Genomic DNA, 23,674 nt, shown 5'->3' with positions numbered 1-23,674 from the left:
ACGTCATCAGATGTTGTGGGGCCCTCAGGATATCAGTGGGATTTCTGGATTACTGATTTTGTGACATTACCACTTTGCCACTCCTGAAGCAAAGAAACTTGATCCAGCTCTGGGAGAGGTAAAATACAGCTTTGCACCACCTATTATTTAAATTGGAAAATATTTCCTGGGAGTATTGAGCCACCCTCACTGTGATGTTAAAATCAGAAATGGTGGTGTTGGGGTCTGGTTTGAGATTCAAATTTCATACAGCACCCAGTCCCACCCATTTTAAAATTCTGTGATTCTAAGAAATTGTTGCATGTGCAAAGTTTCCAACTTCTACTAACCACAGCAGTTACTTGTTGCCAACACCTGATACTTTAAACTGGTTTGAAAAGTTTGTGATCTTTAACAAATGACAGGCACCGTGTATAACTCCAATACTCTCAGGACAGAGGCTATTAAGTGATGAAGCTGTGCAGTGCCAGGCCAGTGCACCATTTCAAAAATGTGCAGTTACTCAAATGGATTTTTTTTTTGTGGAGTCACCCTCAAAGATACTCTCAGGGTAACCTAGTGTACAAAAAATGTCAGTTCCCAGACTTTTAGCATGGCTGCTCCTGTTCAAATGTTCTTTTCTCAACCAAAGCCAATCCACATTGACTCAAACAGTGAAGTTCTCTACTACAAAAAATTGTCCAGTTCTCAAGCATTTCACAGCCAGATTATGGGTATTGTACCTGCACTTATAAGAAACAAAAATGGTCAACATCTTCCACCAGCTCCCACTGCATTCATTTATCATCCACCAAATAACTCACAAAGGTAATCCATGAGCTAAGACAACAGTAATCTCTCCTTTCTCCTGAGCCCATTCCACCATTCAATGATAATCATGACCAAACAATCTCTTAACTCTGCAATACCTGTACTCAATTTTAGTTAGGTAAATTAGGTCAGTCTCAGTTTTGAAAGTTTCAATTCACCCACCACACTCAGGAGCTTTTAGAGAAGAGATTTCTAGATTACCATTTATGGGAAGAAGTGTTTCCTGACATCACCCTGGTTCTAATTTTAAGGTTGTGTCCCTTTGTTACTGACTTTCTTAACCATGGTGATAGCTTCTCTCTATGATGCAATATGTTGAACTTAAGCCTCTCCTTATTTTAAATGGGATGATTAGAACATTGTTCTTTTGGTCAAATGGTTCAACTGTATTAAAATTGTCAAACAAAAATTTAACACAATTTGGAAAATGGCTTGGGAATTGAACATCAGTTACTTCACACTTCCTTCAGGAATTTCTGTACTTCACATGTTTAACCCTAATGTTTGACCTTAAATACAGAAGGAAAAATATTAACCACCACAAAAAAAAGATTAGTTTACTGATCACCACACTTTTAGGCTTCTTGCATTTCCACGTGCAGAAGAGGGTGTGCATGAGTGATGGCACACGAGAAACTCTACTCATATACACAAATACATTTTGTTGCACCGAAGTACTTTACAGGCAATGCAGTCCGCATTATGTTAACTGTAGTCACTGTTGCATTGCTTTAAGCTTTCCGACTGTGAAACCAGTCTATTCCCTACGGTAGACTAAAATGTGACATTACAAAGGAAACTGGGTTAGCAGCTCGCCCAATAGAGTTTCCTGAATTCATGGAAACAGCAATTTTATGTGGATTAAATTCTCAATGGTCTTTATGTGTGAGAAAGAAAACAAGGAAGTTAAAGAATGGAACATTGCTTTGTTTAGTTTGGGGGGGGGGGGGGGGGAAGGTATGTCAAATGGAAACAAATGTTATAAAAGTTAAAACATCAGAGGCTATTTCTGAAAACAGATATAAAAAAGGTAATCTCTGCTGACTAATTCCCTGCAAATTAAATCCATTGTAAAGGGTCTCTGACATGGAATGGGCACCATCACAGCACTAAGGCAATGTAATTTAATTCTTTCAGTTCAGTTTTTGGAAAGGTAGTGAAGTAAACTTTAACACACCATGGTTACAAGCATTGATTCAATATGGATCACACTTGGCAGAGTCCAACTCCAGAGACTTCAACACAATCCTAAGGCTAAATACTCAGTAGTGTGTTGGGAAAATGCCAGAGGTGGCAGCTTTCAGGTCTGCCATCTTAGGTGCACATATGCGATCGCATTCATAGACGAGCAGGGTTATCCAGCACCCGTATCAACGCTTATCCCTCAGCCAACATCATACAAAATATATCAGAGTCATAGAGATGTACAGCACAGAAACAGACCATTTGGTCCAACTTGTCCATGCTGACCAGATATCCTAAATTAATCTAGGTCCATTTGCCAGCATTTGGCCCATATTCTGAATCCTTCCTATTCATATACCCATCGTGATGCCTTTTAAAATATTGCAATTGTACCAGCCTCCACCACTTCCTCTGGCAGCTCATCCCATACACACACCACCCTCTGCATGAAAAAGTTGCCCCTTTGGTTTCTTTTAAATCTTTCCACTCTCACCCTACACCTATGCCCTCCAGATCTGGACTCCCCCAACCCAGGGGGAAACAACCTTGTGTATTTACCCTCTCCATGCCCTTCATGATTTTATAAACCTCCATAAAGTCACCCCCTCAGCCTCCAATGCTCCACGAAAAACAGCCCCAGCCTATTCAGCCTCTCCCTATAACTCAAACCCTCCAACCCTGGCAACATCCTTGTAAACCTTTTCTGAACCCTTTCCAGTTTCACAACATCCTTTTGATAGGAAGGAGACCAGAATTACACACAATATTCCAAAAGTGGCCTAACCAATGTCCTGTACAACCATAACATGACCTCCCAACCCCTATATTTAATACTCTGACCAAACAAAAAGCACACCGCACACCTCCTGTCTACCCTGTCTACCTGAGACTCTATCCTGAGATGGAAATGTGTTGCTGGAAAAACGCAGGTCAGGCAGCATCTAGGGAACAGGAGAATCGACGTTTCGGGCATTAGCCCTTCTTCAGGAGGGTCTCTATCCTGAGACCCTATCCTGTCTACCTGAGACTCTACTTTCAAGTAACTATGAACCTGCATTCCAAGGTCTGTTTGTTCAGCAATACTCCCCAGAACTTTGCCATTAAGTATAAGTCCTGTCCTGATTTTCCTTTCCAAAATGCAGATCCTTAAATTTATCTAAATTAAACTCCATCTGCCACTCCTCAACCCGATGGTCTATCTGATCAAGATCCCATTTTACTTTGAGGTAACCTTCCTCGCTCTCCACTTCACCTCAAGTTTAGAGATGACACCAAAATTGACTAACTATACCAGTGTTCTCAACCAAATAATTTATAAAAATTTGGAAAAGCAATGGACCCAGCACCAATCCTTGTGGCACGCCATTGGTCACAGGCCTCCAGTCTAAAAAGCAACCCTCCATCATCTCAAACATAATAAAGACAGGAATATATAAGAGTAGCTTTATCTCAACCTGAAATGCACCCAGGACTAATTTCCTTCAGGTATGATACCCCCTCCCACTAAATATAATTCACGCTGTTTAACTCTAATTGTAGTGGATATGTAACTTTCTCCCTGACAATTAAAAACAATTTGTATTTTAATACAGCCTTTAACATAGTAAAACATTTCAAAGCACTTTGCAGGACTGGTTATCAAACAAAACTTAATGAGTCACAAATGGAGATATCAGGCCAAGTAACCAAAAGCTTGCTCAGAGACAGATTTTGAGGAGCATCTTAAAGGAGGAGAAAGAGTTAAAGAGTAGGAAGTGAGGACTGCAGAAGCTGGAGATCAGAGTTGAGAGTGTGGTGCTGGAAAAGCACAGGAGGTCAGGCAGCATCCAAGGAGCAACAGAATCGACGTTTTGGGCCCCATTCCTGATGAATGGCTTATACCCAAATTGTCGATTCTCCTGTTCCTCGGATGCCGCCTGATCTGCTGTGCTTTTCCAGCACCACACTCGACAAAAGAGGTAAAGAGACAAGGTTTACTCAGTGATGGAATTAGGAGCTGAAGGCTGATCAAAATTGGAAATGTGAACAAAGGCCAGAACTGGAGAAACATTGATATCTGAAAGTGTAGATAGTGAGAGGAGGGAAATGAAAACAAGGATGAGAAAGTTGAACTTGAGGCATTGCTAAACTAGAGGTCAATGTACATCAGTGAGATCAGGAACTGGGACAATTTTCTAACAATTAGAATGTTGCCTTCTAGTCTTTTTCTAGTTGGTGGTGTCAAGGTCAAAGCAAAAACAAAAAGGGAAGCTATTTAAAGTGAAATAAAGATAGCAAAGTAACAGGAATTCTAGAGGGGAGTTAGGCAATACAGGTAGTTCTCCTATAATGCCGTAGCTGTATTCCAGTGAAACCACACTTAATAGAAATAATGGGGCCTATGGGAGATGTGGGATTAGGGACAGACCAGCAAAAACAAAATCACTCACAACTGCTCAAAAGTCACCCAAAAGTCTAATGCAAAGTATAGCACAGCCTGAATAAAGGTTGAAATCATATTTATTAACGAAACAAATGTAAATTTAACACAGTACATTTTTTAAATGCAAGAAAGTTGCTCTCTGTACAGTACCTCTCACAGAAAGCTACTCTGTTGGCAGCTGACATCGGCACACGTGCGGTATGGCACGAAGACGGGTGTTGACATCGTGCATGCACAGAATGACGATAACTTCAGCAGACAGACATCGGCACATACAGAATAGTAGGGTAATTTCTGTGCTAACATCGTACATGCACAGAACGGTATAGGCATTGGCACATGCGCAGTGCTGCACAAAAATCAGCACTGAAATAGTGCGCGCGCTGATGGCGCGGTTAACTTCAGCACAGACATCGGAATATACGCCGAACATTGTGCAGGAACTGACACCCACTGGAATCGCACTATTGCGAACAGAGGTAAGCGTTCTCGAAAATATCATTCCCTAATTCTCGAGTAACATTATAGCCAAATTGCACTGCCAAAACACGTTATCCCAGAACTACCTGTAACTAAAAGATAGATTTTAAATGGTCGAACAGAAAGAGCAACAACAGTGGATTCCAGACAACTTGCATTGATGTAGTGACTTCTTAACTTTAGGACATCCCAAAGCACTTTGCAGCCAATGAAGTTCTTGTGAAGTGTAGTCTCTGTTGTAATGGCAAAAACAGAACCGCTATTTGCTCTCAAGGCCCCAAAAACATGACAATGATTTGATAAACTGTTTTAGCCAACTCCCTTGCTCAATCAAGGAGTGACACAAAATCCATGTTGATTTAAGACAGCCGACAGAAAACACAACTAAGCCAGGTGCACAACTTAGAAGAAATAGACGGATTCAGATGGAACCCTTTGTTGGTTATTGGGTTTCATTAGAGTTCAGATTAGATGTAATCAGTGAAAAGTCTGAAATATCATTGCAAAGATAATACACTGGTTTATGTTCCTTCTGGAGACCTTCTGAATATGTATTCAGATTTAGATTTTTGCCCCCACCCCACTGGAAGCTATAGGAAACTTGCAAGCATTCACAGCATGGTCAGTGCAATAGAGTACAACATGTAATTAGGACCACCTAGTTCCTGCTTATCTAATGGATTTACATCCTGTGACCCATTATGCAATTTATTCCCACCCTACCCTTTCCTTCAGCAGCTCAGCACAGAATTAAATTCTCAGTGAGCACCGCATTAAACAGTGGACATTATTCAACATGTTGATTTTCCTTTCCTCTCCACCCTCCCCAACCCCCACATCACAGAAGTGTTCTAAAAAGCGAAAAGAATCAGATGTGTAAGTGGTTGAGAGTAGAAATAAAGGCAAAAAGAGGCAGGGAGAGACAGAAAAGGGAACAAAATAATATAAAAAGGAGGGAAAGGAAAAGGATTCGTTGCAGATATATAAAAATAACTTGTCTTGACACTTTGGTGTTACAAGTGCATCCACATATGTTTAAAAGACACATTAATTTAAATATGACATCAAATCTATATAAAAAGTAATGTTGCATTTAATTCAAACTTTGACTAGAACCATAGAATCCCAATTGTGGAGGCAGGTCCATTCGGCCCATCGAATCCACAACAATCCTCCAAAGAGCAACCCACCCAGATCCAGGCCCCCACAACCGCCGACCCTATCCCTGTAACTCTGCGTTTCCCATGGCTAAGCCACCTAGCCTACACATCCCTGGATGGGGTTAAGATTACAATGGGCAATAGCTAAACAGGTTGGGACTCTACTCACTGGAAATTAGAACAACAAGAGGCAATTTTGTTAGATAGTGGAAACCTGTAAATATTGTTGTACAGTAACAGTCTCCCTTTTGTTTCAATGTGCAACTGCAGGCATAGCAGAAGGGTAACAATGAATTTGAGATATTGCCCTTCAGTTCTATAATCAGAAATTGGCACTTCAATATGAAGGAGGCATGAACAAGGTTGCCAATCCTTCAGGATTGCTCCAAAATCTCAAGGAATTTCTGTCAGGAATTTAGAAAAATAATTCCACAAGAACATTAAACAAATACATTGGAGTTGGCAAAATAGAAGCTTTACTGGGGGTATGTTGCTGTTTAGAAGCAGAGTATCATGTGATGGGAGCTCCAAAAGAAAAGACTGCTGACTCCATTGGATGCAAATGCTCAGGTTCCAGTTAGTTAGGCAACACAATGAGGCCTTTCAATTCTAGGATAATGCCAAGGTCTGTCTCTGTACAAGTAACAGACCCAGAAGGACCTTACTCATGCATTACAGATTCAATCATGCTGCATTAAACTGTAAAAACTTTTAAGATGTGAAAGTTGCCAAACTAAGAATAGCAAAAACAACTTAAATATAAAATGGGAGATTGAATCACACTATTGTGGGCAAAAGTGCAAACCTGCTGGACTTTTATCACCCAGAGAAATCATACACAAATCATTTATAAACTGCATCAGAAACTTGAAGGATAAAAATCAGCAAGACATACAACTTAGAAGGTTCATTTGCAACAGTCTGATTGACTGGTACGAAAAACAATTACATTGTGTTACTGTGTAGGATGTTACACAGCTTTTGCTACCACTTCATCAGCATCACCACCTCTCCTACACTCCTCCAACACCCTTCCCCCACAACCACCAACACACTTCAAATTTTGCAAAGCTAAATGATTCATCATAAAAAATGTTGTGGTTCTGTTTGCCAAGCTGGGAATGTGTGTTGCAGACATTTCGTCCCCTGTCTAGGTGACATCCTCAGTGCTTCGGAGCCTCCTGTGAAGCGCTCCTGCGATCTTTTCTCCAGCATTTGTAGTGGTTTGAATCTGCCGCTTCCGGTTGTCAGTTCCAGCTGTCCGGTGCAGTAGCCGGTATATTGGGTCCAGGTCGATGTGCTTGTTGATTGAATCAGTGGATGAGTGCCATGCCTCTAGGAATTCCCTGGCTAATCTCTGTTTGGCTTGTCCTATAATAGTAGTGTTGTCCCAGTCAAACTCATGTTGCTTGTCATCTGCGTGTAAGGATAGCTGGTCGTGTCGTTTCGTGGCTAGTTGGTGTTCATGGATGTGGATCGTTAGCTGTCTTCCTGTTTGTCCTATGTAGTGTTTTGTGCGGTCCTTGCAGGGAATTTGTATACTACGTTGGTTTTGTTCATACTGGCTATCCAGCATGAGCAAAACCAACATAGTATACAAAATCCCATGCAAGGACCGCACAAAACACTACCCAGGACAAACTGGAAGACAGCTAACGATCCGCATCCATGAACACCAACTAGCCACGAAACGACACGACCAGCTATCCTTACACGCAGATGACAAGCAACATGAGTTTGACTGGGACAACACTACTATTATAGGACAAGCCAAACAGAGAACAGCCAGGGAATTCCTAGAGGCATGGCACTCATCCACTGATTCAATCAATAAGCTCATCGACCTGGACCCAATATACCGGCCACTGCAACGGACAGCTGGAACTGACAACCGGAAGCGGCAGATTCAAACCACTACAAATGCCGGAGGAAAGATCGCAGGAGCGCTTCACAGGAGGCTCCCAAGCACTGAGGATGTCATCTAGACAGGGGACGAAATGTCTGCAACACAAATTCCCAGCTCGGCGAACAGAACCACAACAAAGAGTACCCAAGCTACAAATCTTTGCACAAACTTTGATCATAAAAAATTGACATTTCATTATTTTTGGAATCAAATCTAATGCTTTTCAAACCCATTACCTCTATATCTTCCTGCAATTGTTCAGACATTTTTAAAAAGAAACAGCTTCCTTTCAGTACAACCCAAGTGACATTTGTATCCAAAGTTTTGGAAGGTTTCAACCTAGATAACTCAATGGACACAAACACATATTAACCTGTTCAGAGAGGTTATGACATATCTGGATCAGGTGGGACTTGAACCCAGATTTTCTGATTCAGAGGAACTATTACTGCATTACAAAAGCTCAATGGAAGCAGATATACTGTACATGAAACTGACAATTAATCCTTCACCCAATCACACTAAAACCAATTGCATGGTTAGTATCGCATTGCTGTTTGCAGGAACTTGCTATGGGAAAACTGGCTTGTGATTCCTACAATACAACAAATGATCGCATTTTCTAAATAAGTGTCGGCCACAAAATCCTTTGGATGCCTGGAGTATGTGAAATACCCTACACCAATGCAACTGTCTCTTTTAACTGTGGCCACAGGGCCAATTCTGTATATATATTCATTCTCAGAACGTGGTGTCACTAGCAAGGCCAGTAGTTAATGCCCATCCCTAGCTGCTCAAAGGGCTGATGTGCTTTCTTCTTGATTCATTGTGGCAGTTTGATACCATTGTGAATAGACAGCAGTTTTCCTTCCTTAAAAAGGAGTAATAGTTAAGTTCACACTCGACAATAATCCAATAACTTTATGGTCACCTTTACTGATACAAGTTTTTCTTTTAAACTGAATGTATAATGTTAAGCTGCCCTAGGAGACCTTGAGTTCCTATGCTCCTTATTATTAGTCCACACCTCCGGACTGTTCACCCAGTAATACAACCACTACACAGTATTCATGCTCCAACAAAAAAAATTCCAGAAAAATATCAAACAGATGGGGCTACTCTATATTTTCCTAAATGCAAACAAATAGCAAGGGACAGACTTCCCTTTGTGTTCTAATCTGCATATCATCATGCTCTTATGGAAATATCTTTTAACAAGTACAATGGGCACCATCTTTCTCAGCCACACATCAACATTACATCTGTGGATTTGCACTCAGTATTTGGCTGCACAGCCCATTGTGTTGTGTCAACAATCCTTGTCTTATCTTTTGGAAAGCTTTACCACAAAAGAGTAATCCATTACTCGCAATTTCAACTGTTGCTTACTGCTCACAAAGAGGATCCACTTTCATAATTCTTTTTTTTAAAACCCAAAGTCATGCATATTTGTACCACAAAAGCCATTCCTTATAAACTCTGCATCATGCAATTCAATTCATTCTAAAATAGATTTAATTGTAGATTTAATTTCTTTTCCTTGCAAAAGAAATATTTTGTCCCTACCATGACATCACCATTCAGATTTTAAATGGTACACACAAAATAATATGCAGAACCACAGAAAATAAAAGTATTGCCAGTGCTTCATGGATCATCAGTCTAGATTAGAAGGAAGAACAGATTTGGATAGCGCCTTTCACAATTACCGGATGTTTTGAAGTGCTTCATAACCAATTAATTACTCTTGAAGTGATCCCAATTATGATGTGGAAATGCAGCAACCAATTTGTGCGCACAAAATCTGTTGATGCTCGCATGGTAAATTTGGCTAGGACATTAGGGAGAACTCTCCTGTGCTGTTTTGAGTAATGTCATGGGATCTTTCATGCCCTGGAGAGTAGTCAAGGCCGCAGTTTAATGTTTCATTTAAAAGACTAAGATGAAAACAGAAGAAAACTCCAACAGGTTTAGAGGCAATGAACATTCTATGCTCAATTTACCATTATGTAATTCACTCAACAACTGGTGTTAAAAGGCGACAATCCTTACTCTAAAGATTGTCAAAGGCAACCTTTCTGAACAAGTCTTAGAATATAAAGCACAGAAAGAGGACATTCAACCTAATTAGTTCATGCTGCCAATTATGCTCCGCTTGAGCTTCTCATCTTCCTTCATCCAAATTTATGCTCACAAACCACTGCAGTCTTCTCCTTAAATTGTGCTTATTGTGATAAATGTGCATGGTAATATCATTTGGGGATCTGGATTTTTAAAGTAAACAAATTCGTGTTTCAGTTTTGTGAAGGTAGTTTTGTTATAAAGAGGTCAAAAGGTTATTTGGAATACCTACCCAAATACATAATTTCCAAGAAATTGAGAGATTCGGTTAAATATCCAGCAAACTACCTGTTGCACGAATAGATTAAATGTTTATATCACCGAGTTTACAACTTACAGGGAAATAGACCAGGCATCACTAGTTTACATTGCAGTCCAGGAGAATCAAGTTTTCACCATTGCCAATAAGCTATACTTTGTGAAGTCTCCAAGCTGTGAGAATTTTTATAGATGTTTTCAAGTTGTTCAGCACTGGAAAAGAGTCACAAAACTGTACAATCCAAGGATGAGAACTGGAAAGAGCTAAGTAAGAAATTGAAGAAAGGAATGATGTGTTTCTTGGACTGGTATTCATAAACATTATTATAGAGAAATAGGTTGAAACTTTATTTTGCTGTTAATATTAAGATTTTATTTCTCTCAAGTTGTGCAGTTCTGGTCTGCATCTTATGGGAAGGATGTGATTGCACTGGGGAGGTTGGAGAGGTGATTCATCAGGACTTTGCTTTGGTTGTAGCAACTTAGTTATGAAGAGAGGTTGGCTAGGCTTGGGTTGTTTTCTATAGAGCCAAGAGGGCTGATGGTGACCTGATAGAGGTGTATATGGCTACGAGAGGCATGGACAGAGTGAATAGGAAGCAGTTGCTTCCCTTAGCTGAATGGTCAATATCAAGAGGACTTAATTTTTAAAGAGAAAGGCAGGTGGTTTAGCAGGGGTTTGAGGAAATGGTTGTTCATTCAAACATTGGTGGAAATCTGGAGAGCATTGCTTGGGAAGGCAGAGGCAGGAAACATCACAATCTTAAAGCTATGTGGATCAGTACATGAAATGTCATAATATTCAAGGTTATGGGCAAAGTGCTGGAAAGTGGGCTAAGTGTAGACAAGACAGCACAGACTTGATGGGCCGAAAGATTTCTTTAGTACTGTATGACTGGACTTTTTGTGGAATAAACTTGCATTGTGTTAAAAGAACACTGTCAACCTCATCTTAATGTTAGTAACCAGCACTGTAACCAAATGAAAAAAATAAACTGATGAACAATCAAGTCAGGTTTCACTCTAGGACCTGACTTGTCCAGTATTACCATCAGCTGAGATCATAGCAAAGCTATTTTTATTCAACACTTCCTGTGATACACTGAGTTTCCCATTCTGACCATGCTTTGAGTGGAGCTGCTGCTTCTGAATTCTCCATTAAACTCCTTGGTGACCATGTATGGATAGCCTTCAGTGAAGATCTTCCCCCCCCCCCCCCCGTCGCCCCAAGTGGTAACAATCTCAGTATATGTATTCGAAAATGTATTCGAAAGCGCACCTTAGGTCTCTCAACAGCCTTCTTCACCTTCTTTCTCCCTCCACCCAAAAAGGAAATGCGACCCAGTGTTTGTCCTTTTCTACATGTATACCCATACATTTCTGGCATGATCCTTGTGAACCTCCACTGATGGCGGCACGGTGGCTCAGTGGTTAGCACTGCTGCCTCACAGCACCAGGAACCCGGGTTCAATTCCCACCTCAGGCAACTGTCTGTGTGGAGTTCACACATTCTCCCAGTGTCTGCGTGGGTTTCCTCCGGGTGTTCCGGTTTCCTCTCAGTCCAAAGATGTGGTCAGGTGAATTGGCCACGCTAAATTGCCCATTTGGTTAGGTGCATTAGTCAGAGGGAAATGGGTCTGGATGAGTTACTCTTCAGAGGGTTGGTGTGGACTGGTTGGGCCAAAGGGCCTGTTTTCACACTGTAGGGAATCGAATCTAATCTAATCTAATTTAAAAAACCCTTGAATGCCTTTGTATCCATTTTAATAATATGGTGGCTAAAATTGGAAATGGTGTCTTCTAACCAAGGTTTGATGCAGGTTTAGCACAATTTCTCTACTTTAGAAAGTTATTCTAACTCACTTTTCTTTTATAAACAGAGTTTACTATTGCTGGAATTGGGCAAGGACAGAAATGGAAGTAGGACAAGGTGCATCCAAGATACAAACTGTCCTCACTGCTTTTAACCTTTACAAGACAAAAATTTATATAGTCCTTCTCGATGTAATAATTAACACCATCCATTAAAACACAGATGAAGAAAACAAATATTCACACAGCAGAAGGATGGACATTCCTCAGGTCAATGGTTGGCAACATTCATCATAAGCATCACCTTCATACAGTTTAAGTAAGGCATAGCCAGCCTGTTGAAAACTTTGTAATTACGCAAGATTAAAGGTGCAGCAAGTAAAACAACAGGTGGCTTTGCTTAACTGCAGCACAATACTAAAGATCAAACAAAATAAACTTGAATTTATCTAATCCCATTGACAACATATCTAAGCTTTTAATGTCAAAGCAATTACAAATGTAGTCACAATTGTAAGGAAGGGAAAACACAGGAGCCGAACCATCCTGATATTTTGTTCTTTGGTGATAATGGAAGAATAAATATAGACCATGATACAAGGGAGAACTCTGCAGATGAAGGGCTTACGCCCAAAACGGCGATTCTCCTGCGCCTCGGATGCTGCCTGACTTGCTGTGCTTTTCCAGCAGCATATTCTCGACTCTGGTCTCCAGAGTTTGCAGTCCTCACTTGCTCCTAGAACTCTGCTATTGTATACACCCCAAGCCTAGCCAACCTCTCTTCATAACTAAGGTGCTACAACCCAAACAATATCAGAAGATAAGATTTAGAGGAATGGTTCTAGCGATGAGGGACTTCATAATGATTGGGTGAAGTTGGAATAGTTTTCCTTAAAAAAAAGCAAGAAATTTTACAGAGGTATTCAATGTCACAAGAGGCCTGAACAGAGTAGATAGGAAGAGGGGAATTGTTCCCATTGGCAGAAGGTTGAGAATCAAGTATACAGATTGGAAAAAAGAACCAAACCCATAACTGCAGCAAACTGAACTGGAATACACTGCCTTAAAAAGGATAGCGCATTTAAATTCAATCACGAGGCCACTGTTGGAATATTGCGTGCAATTCTGGTCTCCTTCCTATCGAAAAGATGGTTGTGAAACTTGAAAGGGTTCAGAAAAGATTTGCAAGGATGTTGCCAGGGTTGGAGGATTTGAGCTATAGGGAGAGGTTGAATCGGCTTGGGCTGTTTTTTCCTGGAGCGTCGGAGGCTGAGGGGTGACCTTATAGGGGTTTATAAAAAATCATGAGGGGCAGGAATAAGATAAATAGACAAAATCTTTTCCCTGGAGTGGGGGAGTCCAGAACTAGAGGGCATAGGTTTAGGGTGAGAGGGGAAAGATATAGAAGAGACCTAAGGGGCAACTTTTTCATGCAGAGGGTGGTACGTGTATGGAATGAGCTGCCAGAGGAAGTGGCGGAGGCTAGTACAATTGCAACATTTAAAAGACATCTGGATGGGCATATGAATAGAAAGGGTTTGGTGGGATATGGGCCGGGTATTGGCAGGTGGGACTAGATTGAGTTGGGATATCTGGTCAACATGGACAAGTTGGACCAAAGGGTCTGTTTCCATGCTGTACGTCTCTATGACTCTAAGTAGCTGATGATAAAAACTTGGCAGTGTCACGGGGAAAAGAGCAGAAAAGTGCATGGCAGCACAATGGCTCAGTGGTTAGCACTGCTGTCTCACAGCACCAGAGGCCTGAGTGTAAGGAGTTTTTAATCTGTGTGGAATTAGCACGTTCTCCCTGTGTCTGTGGGGTTTCCGCTGGGCGCTCTAATTTCTTCCCACAGTCAAAAAACATGCAGGTTAGCAGATTGGCCAAGCTAAATTGTCCTGTAGTATCTAGGGGTGCAGGCTAGGTGAACTAGCGATAAATGTGGGGATTACAGGGATAAGGGTTGGGAGCTGAATCAGTGCAGACTGGATGGCCTCGTTCTACACTAAGAATTCTAAATTGAGGCTTATTGAATTCCTTACTGACACGCAAATAATGGGTCAAATGGTCTCCTCCTGCACTGTTAACATTCTATGATCCTAACTAGTGGCATGAGATCTTTCCACCTACTATAAAAGGACAGAGAACTTGGTTTAAATGTGTGTAAATGTGTCTTTTACATAATTCAATCAACAACTGGCAGTAGCCTACATCTTTTTCATTCATCTACACCAATCATCAGAGATGGAATGTCTTTGAAAGTCAAGGAGAGACAGTTACATTGTTTCCTGTTGGAAAATCTCAAACACATGCACAGATTGCTTGTCACACGCTGAGACCGGAGCAAATAAAATATAGTAACCAAACAGAACACAACCCCAACATGAGTAAAACATTGCTGCAACTTGGTCTGTATACAAACTGGCCTTCACAGCCGCACATCAACTTTGTGTTTAGAGAAATAAACATTGTTGTTGTGGGAATGTCCTTGCATCAATACAGGTATCTTGTCACATCAAACTAGATCAACATGACAACACAACCAATGTCTTACAATTGCGATCTTGCACTGTTCAACTTCAAAAATCAGCCACGTCACTATCTTAGAAACATGCCAAATTGCGCTAAAGCATGAGGAGATTGTAAAAAGAAAAAGGGAAGGGTTTTCCTAGGATGATGACGTCAGCTTGTACGAGAGGGTACAACTACAAATTGAGGGGTGATAGATTTAAGATGGATGTCAGAGGCAAGTTCTTTACGCAGAGAGCTGTAAGGGCTTGGAATGCCCTACCTACAAATGTAGTCAACTCAACCACATTAGGGAGATTTAAACAATCCTTAGATAAGTACATGGATGATTTTAGGATAGTGTAGGGGGATGAACTGAGAATAGTTCACAGTTCGGTGCAACATCAAGGGCCGAAGGGCCTGTTCTGCGCTGTATTGTTCTATGTATGGATGATCAAAAACCCTTGGTGTTTCAATGGAATGCACCAGAGCCTGCAAGCAGCCTCCTTTCCCACCCTATTTGCTTAGAGATGTCATAACACAGACAAAAATAGATTTCAATGTTCAAGGTTAAAGCATCACAATTTCAGATGTTCAAAATTATAAAATCCTTATGGCAATCATTAGTAAGCATAATGAAAACCAAAAGTGGAGAATCCTCTGGGGTTCTACGACTCACTGCTAACCAACAGTTCCCATAACTACCCTGTGATATTCCCCCACGCAGATAAACAGTTGCATTTTCTCCCCAGTGATCATTGTAATTACAATTCAGCAATTGTTCCTTTTACTCCCCAAGTGTTTTCTTTATAAAAAAGTTACCTTGAATATGCTATTGTATACCATCAGATGTTTTGCCTACATGCATTCCTTCCAACAACAAGACATTTTCCTATCCTAGCAATGACTTGGAATTGCCCAGAAAGCACTGATACAAGACTATAATATGTAAAAAGTATTTGTGTCCTTTTTAAAATCTAGCCATTTTAATTATTATCCTTTCCAGATGTTTCTGGACAGCAGCTTTAATGGTTTGTTTTGTTAATGTCCTGTGCTCCAGTAATTACTCTCTGGCATGCTTAAATTATTGCATAATTACTTTCCTCTCTCTATCCTGATGGCAATCCCATGTAATAAGGAGATTTTCGAAGTCCCTTAGGTTCACAGCTACATAAATTATATAACAATATAATGAAGTGCTCGCTTCAGTCCCTCATTTAACATTCTGAAAGAGGGACTGATATTTTTTTGAATTCTGACTCCTCCTTCGGCCCACTTCAAATCACTGCACAGCCATCTATGACTAAAACATTCCCCAGTTCAAAAACACATGGTACTTTGCTCTTCAACTCCAGAATGATTTGATCATTCCTGGAGGAATTATTGCTGCTGCAACATTTTCCACCCAAGCATTTTCCACCAGCCCAACTGGGCTTTCACCTGAACAGCAAGGGAGGTTACTCATCTCCCTACATGAGATGGGTTAACAGGTAGCCATCTCAATTTTGCACTTTTTCTTACAATAGAATTCTCATTTCAATAAACATGCTGCAAGCTCAGTTTTTAAAATTCCTAATGTGCTCATGACTATATAAATTGCTTCCAGATTCCAGATCAACTTTACAAGAAACGTTATTGGTATTTTAGTCCTGTCAGATATGATTACAGAATGATTGCATCAAATCAACTAGTGTTCCAGAGACTGGACCAATAATACAGAAGTGAAAACAAATCCCAAAAAGGCAGTTGGAAAATTTAACCTCAGTTAATTAAATAAACCTGAAGTTAAAAAGCTGGCACAAGATTTTCGTAAGACGTCAGATTCCCTAACATCCTTTAAGAAAGGAAATCTGATCAGACCTATATGTGACTCCAAACCTATTTCAAAATGTGCTGGATTCTCATAAAACAAAGAACTGCTGGTAAATTAGTAAGTAAAAGAACTGCAAATGCTGTAAATCAGAAACAAAAATCGAAATTGCTGGAAAAACTCAGCAGTGAGTCGTAGAACCCCAGCATCTATGTGGAGAAATCAGAGTTAACATTTTGGTCAACTCACACATGCTGGAAATCTGAAACACACAAAAACAGAAATTACTGGAGGAGCTCAGCCGGGCTGACAGCATCTCTGGAAATACTACCAGATCTGCTAAGTTTCTCTAGTAATTTCTTTACAGAATGGAAATACAGTGCAGAAACAGGCCATTTGGCCCAACAGGTCCACACTGACCCACCGAAGAGTAACCCACCTAGACCTATTCCCCTGCCCTATCACTCTGCCTTTCCCATGACTAATGCGACTAAACATCACTGAATACTATGGGCAATTTAGCATGGTCAATTCACTTAAACTGCACATCTTTGGACTGTGGGAGGAAACCAGAGCACCGGGAGGAAATCCACGTAGACACGGGGAGCATGCCCAAATGCCACACAATTGTCCGAGGCTGGAATCAAACTCAGGTCCTTAGCACTGTGAGGCAACTGTGCTGACTGCTTTTGTGACCTTGATTCTTAAATGCCCTCTGAAATAGCCTAGTGTGCTGTTGTCTCCACCTTCACTGACTACACTAGAGATGGACAATAACTGCTAAATATCCATAACCTGCCCATCATTTTGCTTTATTTTCAAGTTATTTCATCCTGCAATCAAATGTGAGACTCCCCATGTTTCTTAATATGATACTTTGCTTTCCACAACTGCCTTCTGCTCCCACATGCCTCTTTCAACAATTTAAGTCTATACCACTTCTTGAAAAACATCCTCTCCCCTCATTAGGCTGATGGGTATAGGGAATGCTGGATGACTAAAGAAATTGAGGGTTTGGTTAAGAAAAAGAAGGAAGCATGTGCCAGGTATAGACAGGATAGATCGAGTGAATCCTTAGAAGAGTAGTAAGTCAGTAGGCGTATACTTAAGAGAGAAATCAGGAGGGCAAAAAGGGGACATGAGATAGCTTTGGCAAATAAGAGTGAAGGAGAATCCAAAGGGTTTTTACAAATACATTACGGACCAAAGGGTAACAAGGGAGAGGACAGGGGCCCTCAAAGATCAGCAAGGCGGCCTTTGTGTGGAGCCGCAGGAGACTGGGCAGATATTAAACGAGTATTTTGCATCAGTATTTGCTGTGGAAAAGGACACGGAAGAGATAGAATGTGGGGAAATAGATGGTGACATCTTGAAAAATGTCCATATTACAGAGGAGAAAGTGCTGGATGTCTTGAAATGCATAAAGATGGATAAATCCCCAAGACCTGATCAGGTGTACCCTAGATCCCTACGGTAAGTTCAGGAAGTGATTGCTGGGCCCCTTGCTGAGATACTTGTATCATCAATAGTTAGGTGAGGTGCCAGAAGACTGGAGGTTGGCTAACGTGGTGTCACTGTTTAAGAAGGGTCGTAAGGACAAGCCAGGGAACTATAGACTGGTGAGCCTGACATCGGTGGTGGGCAAGTTGTTGGAGGGAATTCTGAGGGATAGGATGTACATGTATTTGAAAAGGCAAGGACTGATTAGGGATAGTCAACATGGCTTTCTGCATGGGAAATCTTGTCCCACAAACATGATTTGAGTTTTTTTGAAGAAGTAACAAAGAGGATTGATAAGGCCAGAGTAGTAGATGTGATCTATGTGGATTTCAGTAAGGCGTTCGACAAGGTTCTTCATGAGAGACTGGTGAGCAAGGTGGGATCTCATGGAATACAGGGAGAACTCGCCATTCGGATACAGAGCTGGCTCGATGGTAGAATACAGAGGGTGGTGGTGGTGGAGGGTTGTTTTTCAGACTGGAGGTCTGTGACAAGTGCAGTGCCATAAGGATCGATGCTGGGTCCACTACTTTTCATCATTTATATAAATGATTTGGATGTGAACAAAAGAGGTAGAGTAAGTTTGCTGATGACACTAAAATTGGAGGTGCAGTAGACAGCAAAGAAGGTTGCCTCAGATTACAATGAGATCTTGATCAGATGGGCCAATGGGCTCAGAACTGGCAGATGGAGTTTAATTTAGATAAATGTGATGTGCTGCATTTTGGGAAAGCAAATCTTAGCAGGACTTATACACTTAATGGTAAGGTCCTTGGGAGTGTTGCTGAACAAAGAGACCTTGGAGTACAGGTTCATAACTCCTTGAAAGTGGAGTTGCAGGTAGATAGGATAGTGACGGCGGCATTTGGTATGCTTTCCTTTATTGGTCAGTGCATTGAGTACAGGAGTTGAGGTGTCATGTTGCGGCTGTACAGGGCATTGGTTAGGCCACTGTTGGAATATTGCCTGCAATTCTGGTCTCCTTCCTATCGGAAAGTTGTTGTGAAACTTGAAAGGGTTCAGAAAAGACTTACAAGGACGTTGCCAGGGTTGGAGGATTTGAGCTATAGGGAGAGGCTGAATAGACATGGGCTGTTTTCCCTCGAGCGTCGGACCTTATAGAGGTTTATAAATCATGAGGGGCATGGATAGGATAAATAGACAAAGTCTTTTCCTTGGGGTTGGAGAGTCCAGAACTAGAGGGCATAGGTTTAGGGTGAGAGGGGAAAGATAGAAAAAGAGACCTAAGGGACAATGTTTTCATGCAGAGGGTGGTACATGTATGGAATGAGCTGCTAGAGAAAGTGGTGGAGGCTGATACAATTGCAACATTTAAAAGGCATCTGGATGGGTATATGAATAGGAAGAATTTGGGGGTATATGAATAGGAAGAATTTGGAGGGATATGGGCCAAGTGCTGGCAGGTGGGACTAGATTGGGTTGAGATATCTGGTCAGCATGGACGAGTTGGACCAAAGGATTGGTTTCTGTGCTGTACATCTCTCTGACTCTATGATTAAACAGTGCCAAAAGCTGAACTCTTATGTGGCTTGTGCAGACACAAAGAAAATATGTGCTTTTCTTTGGTAAGTTAATCTTAGTTTTAGATACTTGCCAAGTCTATAAAAATAAAATACCATGGATTCTTCCACTGATGAAATAATTTTAACCCCAAAAGCAAAACAAACCAGCACTCAACATAACTTCTCTTGAAAAGCACATCTTTGTTCAGCTTCCAAATGCAGCCACTTCTCACTGCACTCTTATACTGTAAATGTTTTATAATACTAAACTAAAACTCTTCAGAAGATTGTTAACGTACAATATTACTGAGACAAAATTACAATTTGCAGCAATTCAAGATGGCATAATGTAATAAAGGTGTGGATATCAACAGGTCATTGGTGTCAAGCACATTGATAATATAAATGTGGGTGCAACACATCATGTATCTGTGCACAATACTTCCAGAAAACCAAAACAACTTGGGACTTTAGTTCAACAGGAAATTCATGCACAGATTTAAGCAGGGGATGGGATTAGACATTTCACCTGTGAAAGCACCACAGTCCAAATCACTCATAAGGCTGCAAATAGTCACTGATTAGAGAGTTTGTCTTTTCTCTTCCCTCCCCAACTCCTATTCCTACTCCAGTATCAAACCTTTACCTTCCAAGATGAAACACTTTTTTTACAGTATAAAAATAGGAGTCAGAAAACAAAGGTAGTTAGAATAGACTGCTGTTGAGGAAAGAATCTAAAAGTAAATATTAAAATTTTACTTTAAAGCGATTGCGAGAATAATTCCACCAGAAGGAAATGAAATCACAGGAATTACTTTTCACATATGCTCAGGAAAGAGAAAAACTACAGGAAAAACCCTATGATGCTAGGAAATGGCTCATCGGGTTGTACCTACACTTCACAAATCATGTGTCAATTGGTAATTGCAAGTTGGATGTTAAGTTTATATACTTGACTAGCTGTATTCTCAAATATCGTAGGATGCAACAGGTTAAGGGACATACAGTCCTTGGCTTCAAGTATTCTTGACTGGATTATTTTAGGAGGGGGGGAAAAAAAACAGATTGTGCTTGAAAAACAAAGAATGGAGATTCATATGGGCAGTTGGTCATTTGACAGATGTGTGCTACCCAAGTTTATTTTGAAAACAGGCTGGTGGATAATTTTTTTTGTAAGGTAAAAATCACATTTTATACACACACCATCATTTAGGTCCCAAAACATTAAACAAATGAGTAACCAGTGCGTTACCTGCTAAAATTGCCACAAGGCCTTCCAAAGGAGAACCCCAAGACTGGAGACTGGTAGAGCAAAAGCTTAAAATAGATAACATGTAAACTACTTGCCAAAAGCTTGATGCCCTCAAATGTAGGTTTTCCAGGCTGTGAAATGGCCAAGGCTGATACAGTGGGAGTATGTATGAAGAAATCTGAATGACAGTGCAACATTAACAGGAGATTCCATAGTGGAGAATGCAGCAATGCAATTTTGTGGTATTTATGGTCAGCCTGGAATGTTAACTGGATCCCACAAATCAGCATCAGAAAAACATGAAAACTAAATTAACTACAGCATCAAACATTTTAGTATTTTGTAAAATTTGCTATGAGATCATTTCAAAGAATCCTGCAAATATAGTTACACTGTCAGTACAAAGACAATGAACATTTGAAGGTCACAGGAACACAGATTAAAGAACACAACAATATCCAATTTGATAACTCTGAATAATTCCCTGTGCTCATTCCTTGGCAAGTGTATCCTGAAAGCTTGTGCCCTTTACATTTAACCATGTATGACATATTTAACCAAACATAGGCATGATAATTAAAAATCACAACACCAGGTTATAGTGCAACAAGTTTACGTGGAAGCACTAGGTTTCTCAGCAGAGCTCTGAAAGCTAGTGCTTTCAAATAAACCTGTTGGATTATAACCTGGTGTTGCGTGATTCTTAATTTTGTACACCCCAGTCCAACACTGGTACCTCCAAATCATAGGCAAGATAGGTTGACTAGCCTCAATCAGCACTGTAACAGTCTACAATTCTCACCTATCCCGAAGCTATTTAACGATCTTTCTCCTCCCCAAACAACTGCATGATGAAACAGTAAACACTGTGTGGCAAGGATTAAACCATTCCGAACAGTTGGATTCACATGGATTATGCCAAGCTAACTGTAAAGTATAGGTTACAGGAAGGGAGGAGGTTAGAATTGTTATCAACTACCTCCAAGTTTATGCAGAGAGTAGGAGGAATGGGGAAGAAAGAAAATAATTATCCTTGAATCCTTGTCGTTATCCACCTATGAAGGAAAGTGGGAGTTGGATTGTGGGAGGCAATATGATTTAGTTCAAATGCTATTCACAATCTATTAGTATTCATGATCGAGGTGTGTGTTCTTCAAGGGCGACTTGGGGCAAGTTACAGAAAATCTGTCACCCTCTGATTCCACCACCTTGTCTTTTCAAAATGAAAGGTGTCTAGTTACAATGATTGATAAAATTGCATTGTGAACAAGATTTAACACAGTCCTTGTAGACTCTACGTCACTTGCGTAATTTGGATAATAACGGCTTACAGTACAACCATGACAGTCACATTGATAACGAATCACAATGGCCTCGTTCAAGTTCGATACAAATAGCAAGCTCCTGAATCTCTCCATCTGAAAAACAGCAACTTTAAATTGCCACTGTTAACCCTTAAAAAATTCATTTCGGTCCAACAAAGTATGAGGAAAAACTTAGCATTTTAACTCCAAGTTGAGATTTTAAAACACTCCTCACAAAGCAGGGAATATGGTTCCAATAATTGTACGAGTGTCAAATGCAGATTTAACATATTGAGAGCAGCAATACATCTAATTAGCAACATGCGAGTTACAATATAAATACTACAAAGGAGGATGAGAGGCCTGTTATTTATCTGGGAAACAAATACATTCCAAGAGACACGACCCTCACTGTCAACCCACATCTCTCGATAAAACATAGCAATGTCCAAACAGTAGAGTTAAACGGTGGAGTTGACAACAGAATCATCCCACAGTAATGCAGTTGGAGGGACTGAGGGAAGGGGGAGAAAAGAGGACAATCAAGAAACAAATTTCAAGGAAACTAGAATCTGGGAGTAATGTCAAGAATGGTCGCAGTTATTGTTGGGGGTGTCCAGAAGAAGAGGCCACTGAACGGACTTCAGTGCTGATCCCTTCTTTGCCCCATTCAACTGGCAGCCTCTCCTCACTCAGACCCTTCTCGTCTCCCTCGAACCCCAGTCACTCAGTCATCCCACCGCTCAATCTCACTCCTCATTCATTCTACTTCTCCTCCTCCCGCACTCGGCGCCCCCTCCTCCTTCCCTCCCCACCCCATATTCAGACCCAACTCCCACTCCTTGTGCGCTCAATTCTCCCCCCTCGCATGCTCAAACACCACACACCCATCTCTCTCCTCCTCCTACCCCCCCCCACACTCTTGATCCCACTTCTCCCCTCCCCCACCAACTTCCTCCTCCCACTCTCTCAGTCCCTCCGTCCCCTCCCCCTGCCAACTCTCCCCCCATTGTCTCAGTCGCTGCCTGCCCTCGCCAACTCTGACCCCGCTCACCCTCTCAGATCCTCCCTCCCTCCTCCCCACTCACCTCTCCCAGTCCGTTCCTCCAACTCTCCCAGTCCCTCTCCCTCCCTCCCACTTGGTCCCTCTCTCCCAGTCCCCTTCTCCCTCCCTCCCACACGGTCCCACCCTCGTTCTCAGTCCCTCGCTCCCAGGCACTCTCTCACTCCCTCCCACTTGGTCACCCGCTCCCTCCCTCCCTCCCTCTCGGTCCCCCCCTCGCTCCCGGTCCCTCTCTCCCAGTCCCCCTCGCGCCTGGCCTCCCTCTCTTCTCCGCCCCCCCACACCAACCACTCCCTCTCTCCCCCCCGCCCACACCACCTCCCTCCCTCACTCCCACCCATCTCTCTCTTTCCCCCCTCCTCTCTCTCCCTCCCTCTCTCCCCTCCTCTCTCTCCCTCCCTCTCTCCCCTCCTCTCTCTCCCTCCCTCTCTCCCCTCCTCTCCCTCCCTCCCTCCCTCTCTCCCCTCCTCTCCCTCCCTCCCTCTCTCCCCTCCTCCTCTCCCTCCCTCCCTCTCTCCCCTCCTCCTCTCCCCTCCTCTCCCTCCCTCCTCCTCTCCCCT

At 41.6% G+C, this 23,674-nt stretch overlaps 2 protein-coding genes across 2 annotated transcripts in view; one reads left to right on the top strand and one right to left on the bottom strand.

Annotated features, from left to right (window-relative positions):
- Positions 1 to 12,581, top strand: part of usp42 (ubiquitin specific peptidase 42) — a 187,495-nt gene extending 174,914 nt beyond the window's left edge. The window contains exon 21 of the transcript XR_015760581.1: positions 12,223 to 12,581. The gene's annotated coding sequence lies outside the window, so the exon portion shown is untranslated. The remainder of the gene's footprint in view (positions 1 to 12,222) is intronic.
- cyth3a (cytohesin 3a) overlaps positions 1 to 23,674 on the bottom strand; it is an 83,247-nt gene that overhangs the window by 43,962 nt on the left and 15,611 nt on the right. The gene's annotated exons all lie outside the window — the stretch shown is intronic.

The sequence above is a fragment of the Chiloscyllium plagiosum genome, unplaced genomic scaffold (assembly GCF_037043375.1).
Source record: "Chiloscyllium plagiosum isolate Xiang-an unplaced genomic scaffold, Cpla_swu_hap1 HiC_scaffold_20, whole genome shotgun sequence".
Lineage (NCBI taxonomy): Eukaryota > Metazoa > Chordata > Chondrichthyes > Orectolobiformes > Hemiscylliidae > Chiloscyllium > Chiloscyllium plagiosum.
This window is presented reverse-complemented; position numbering and strand designations above follow the sequence as displayed.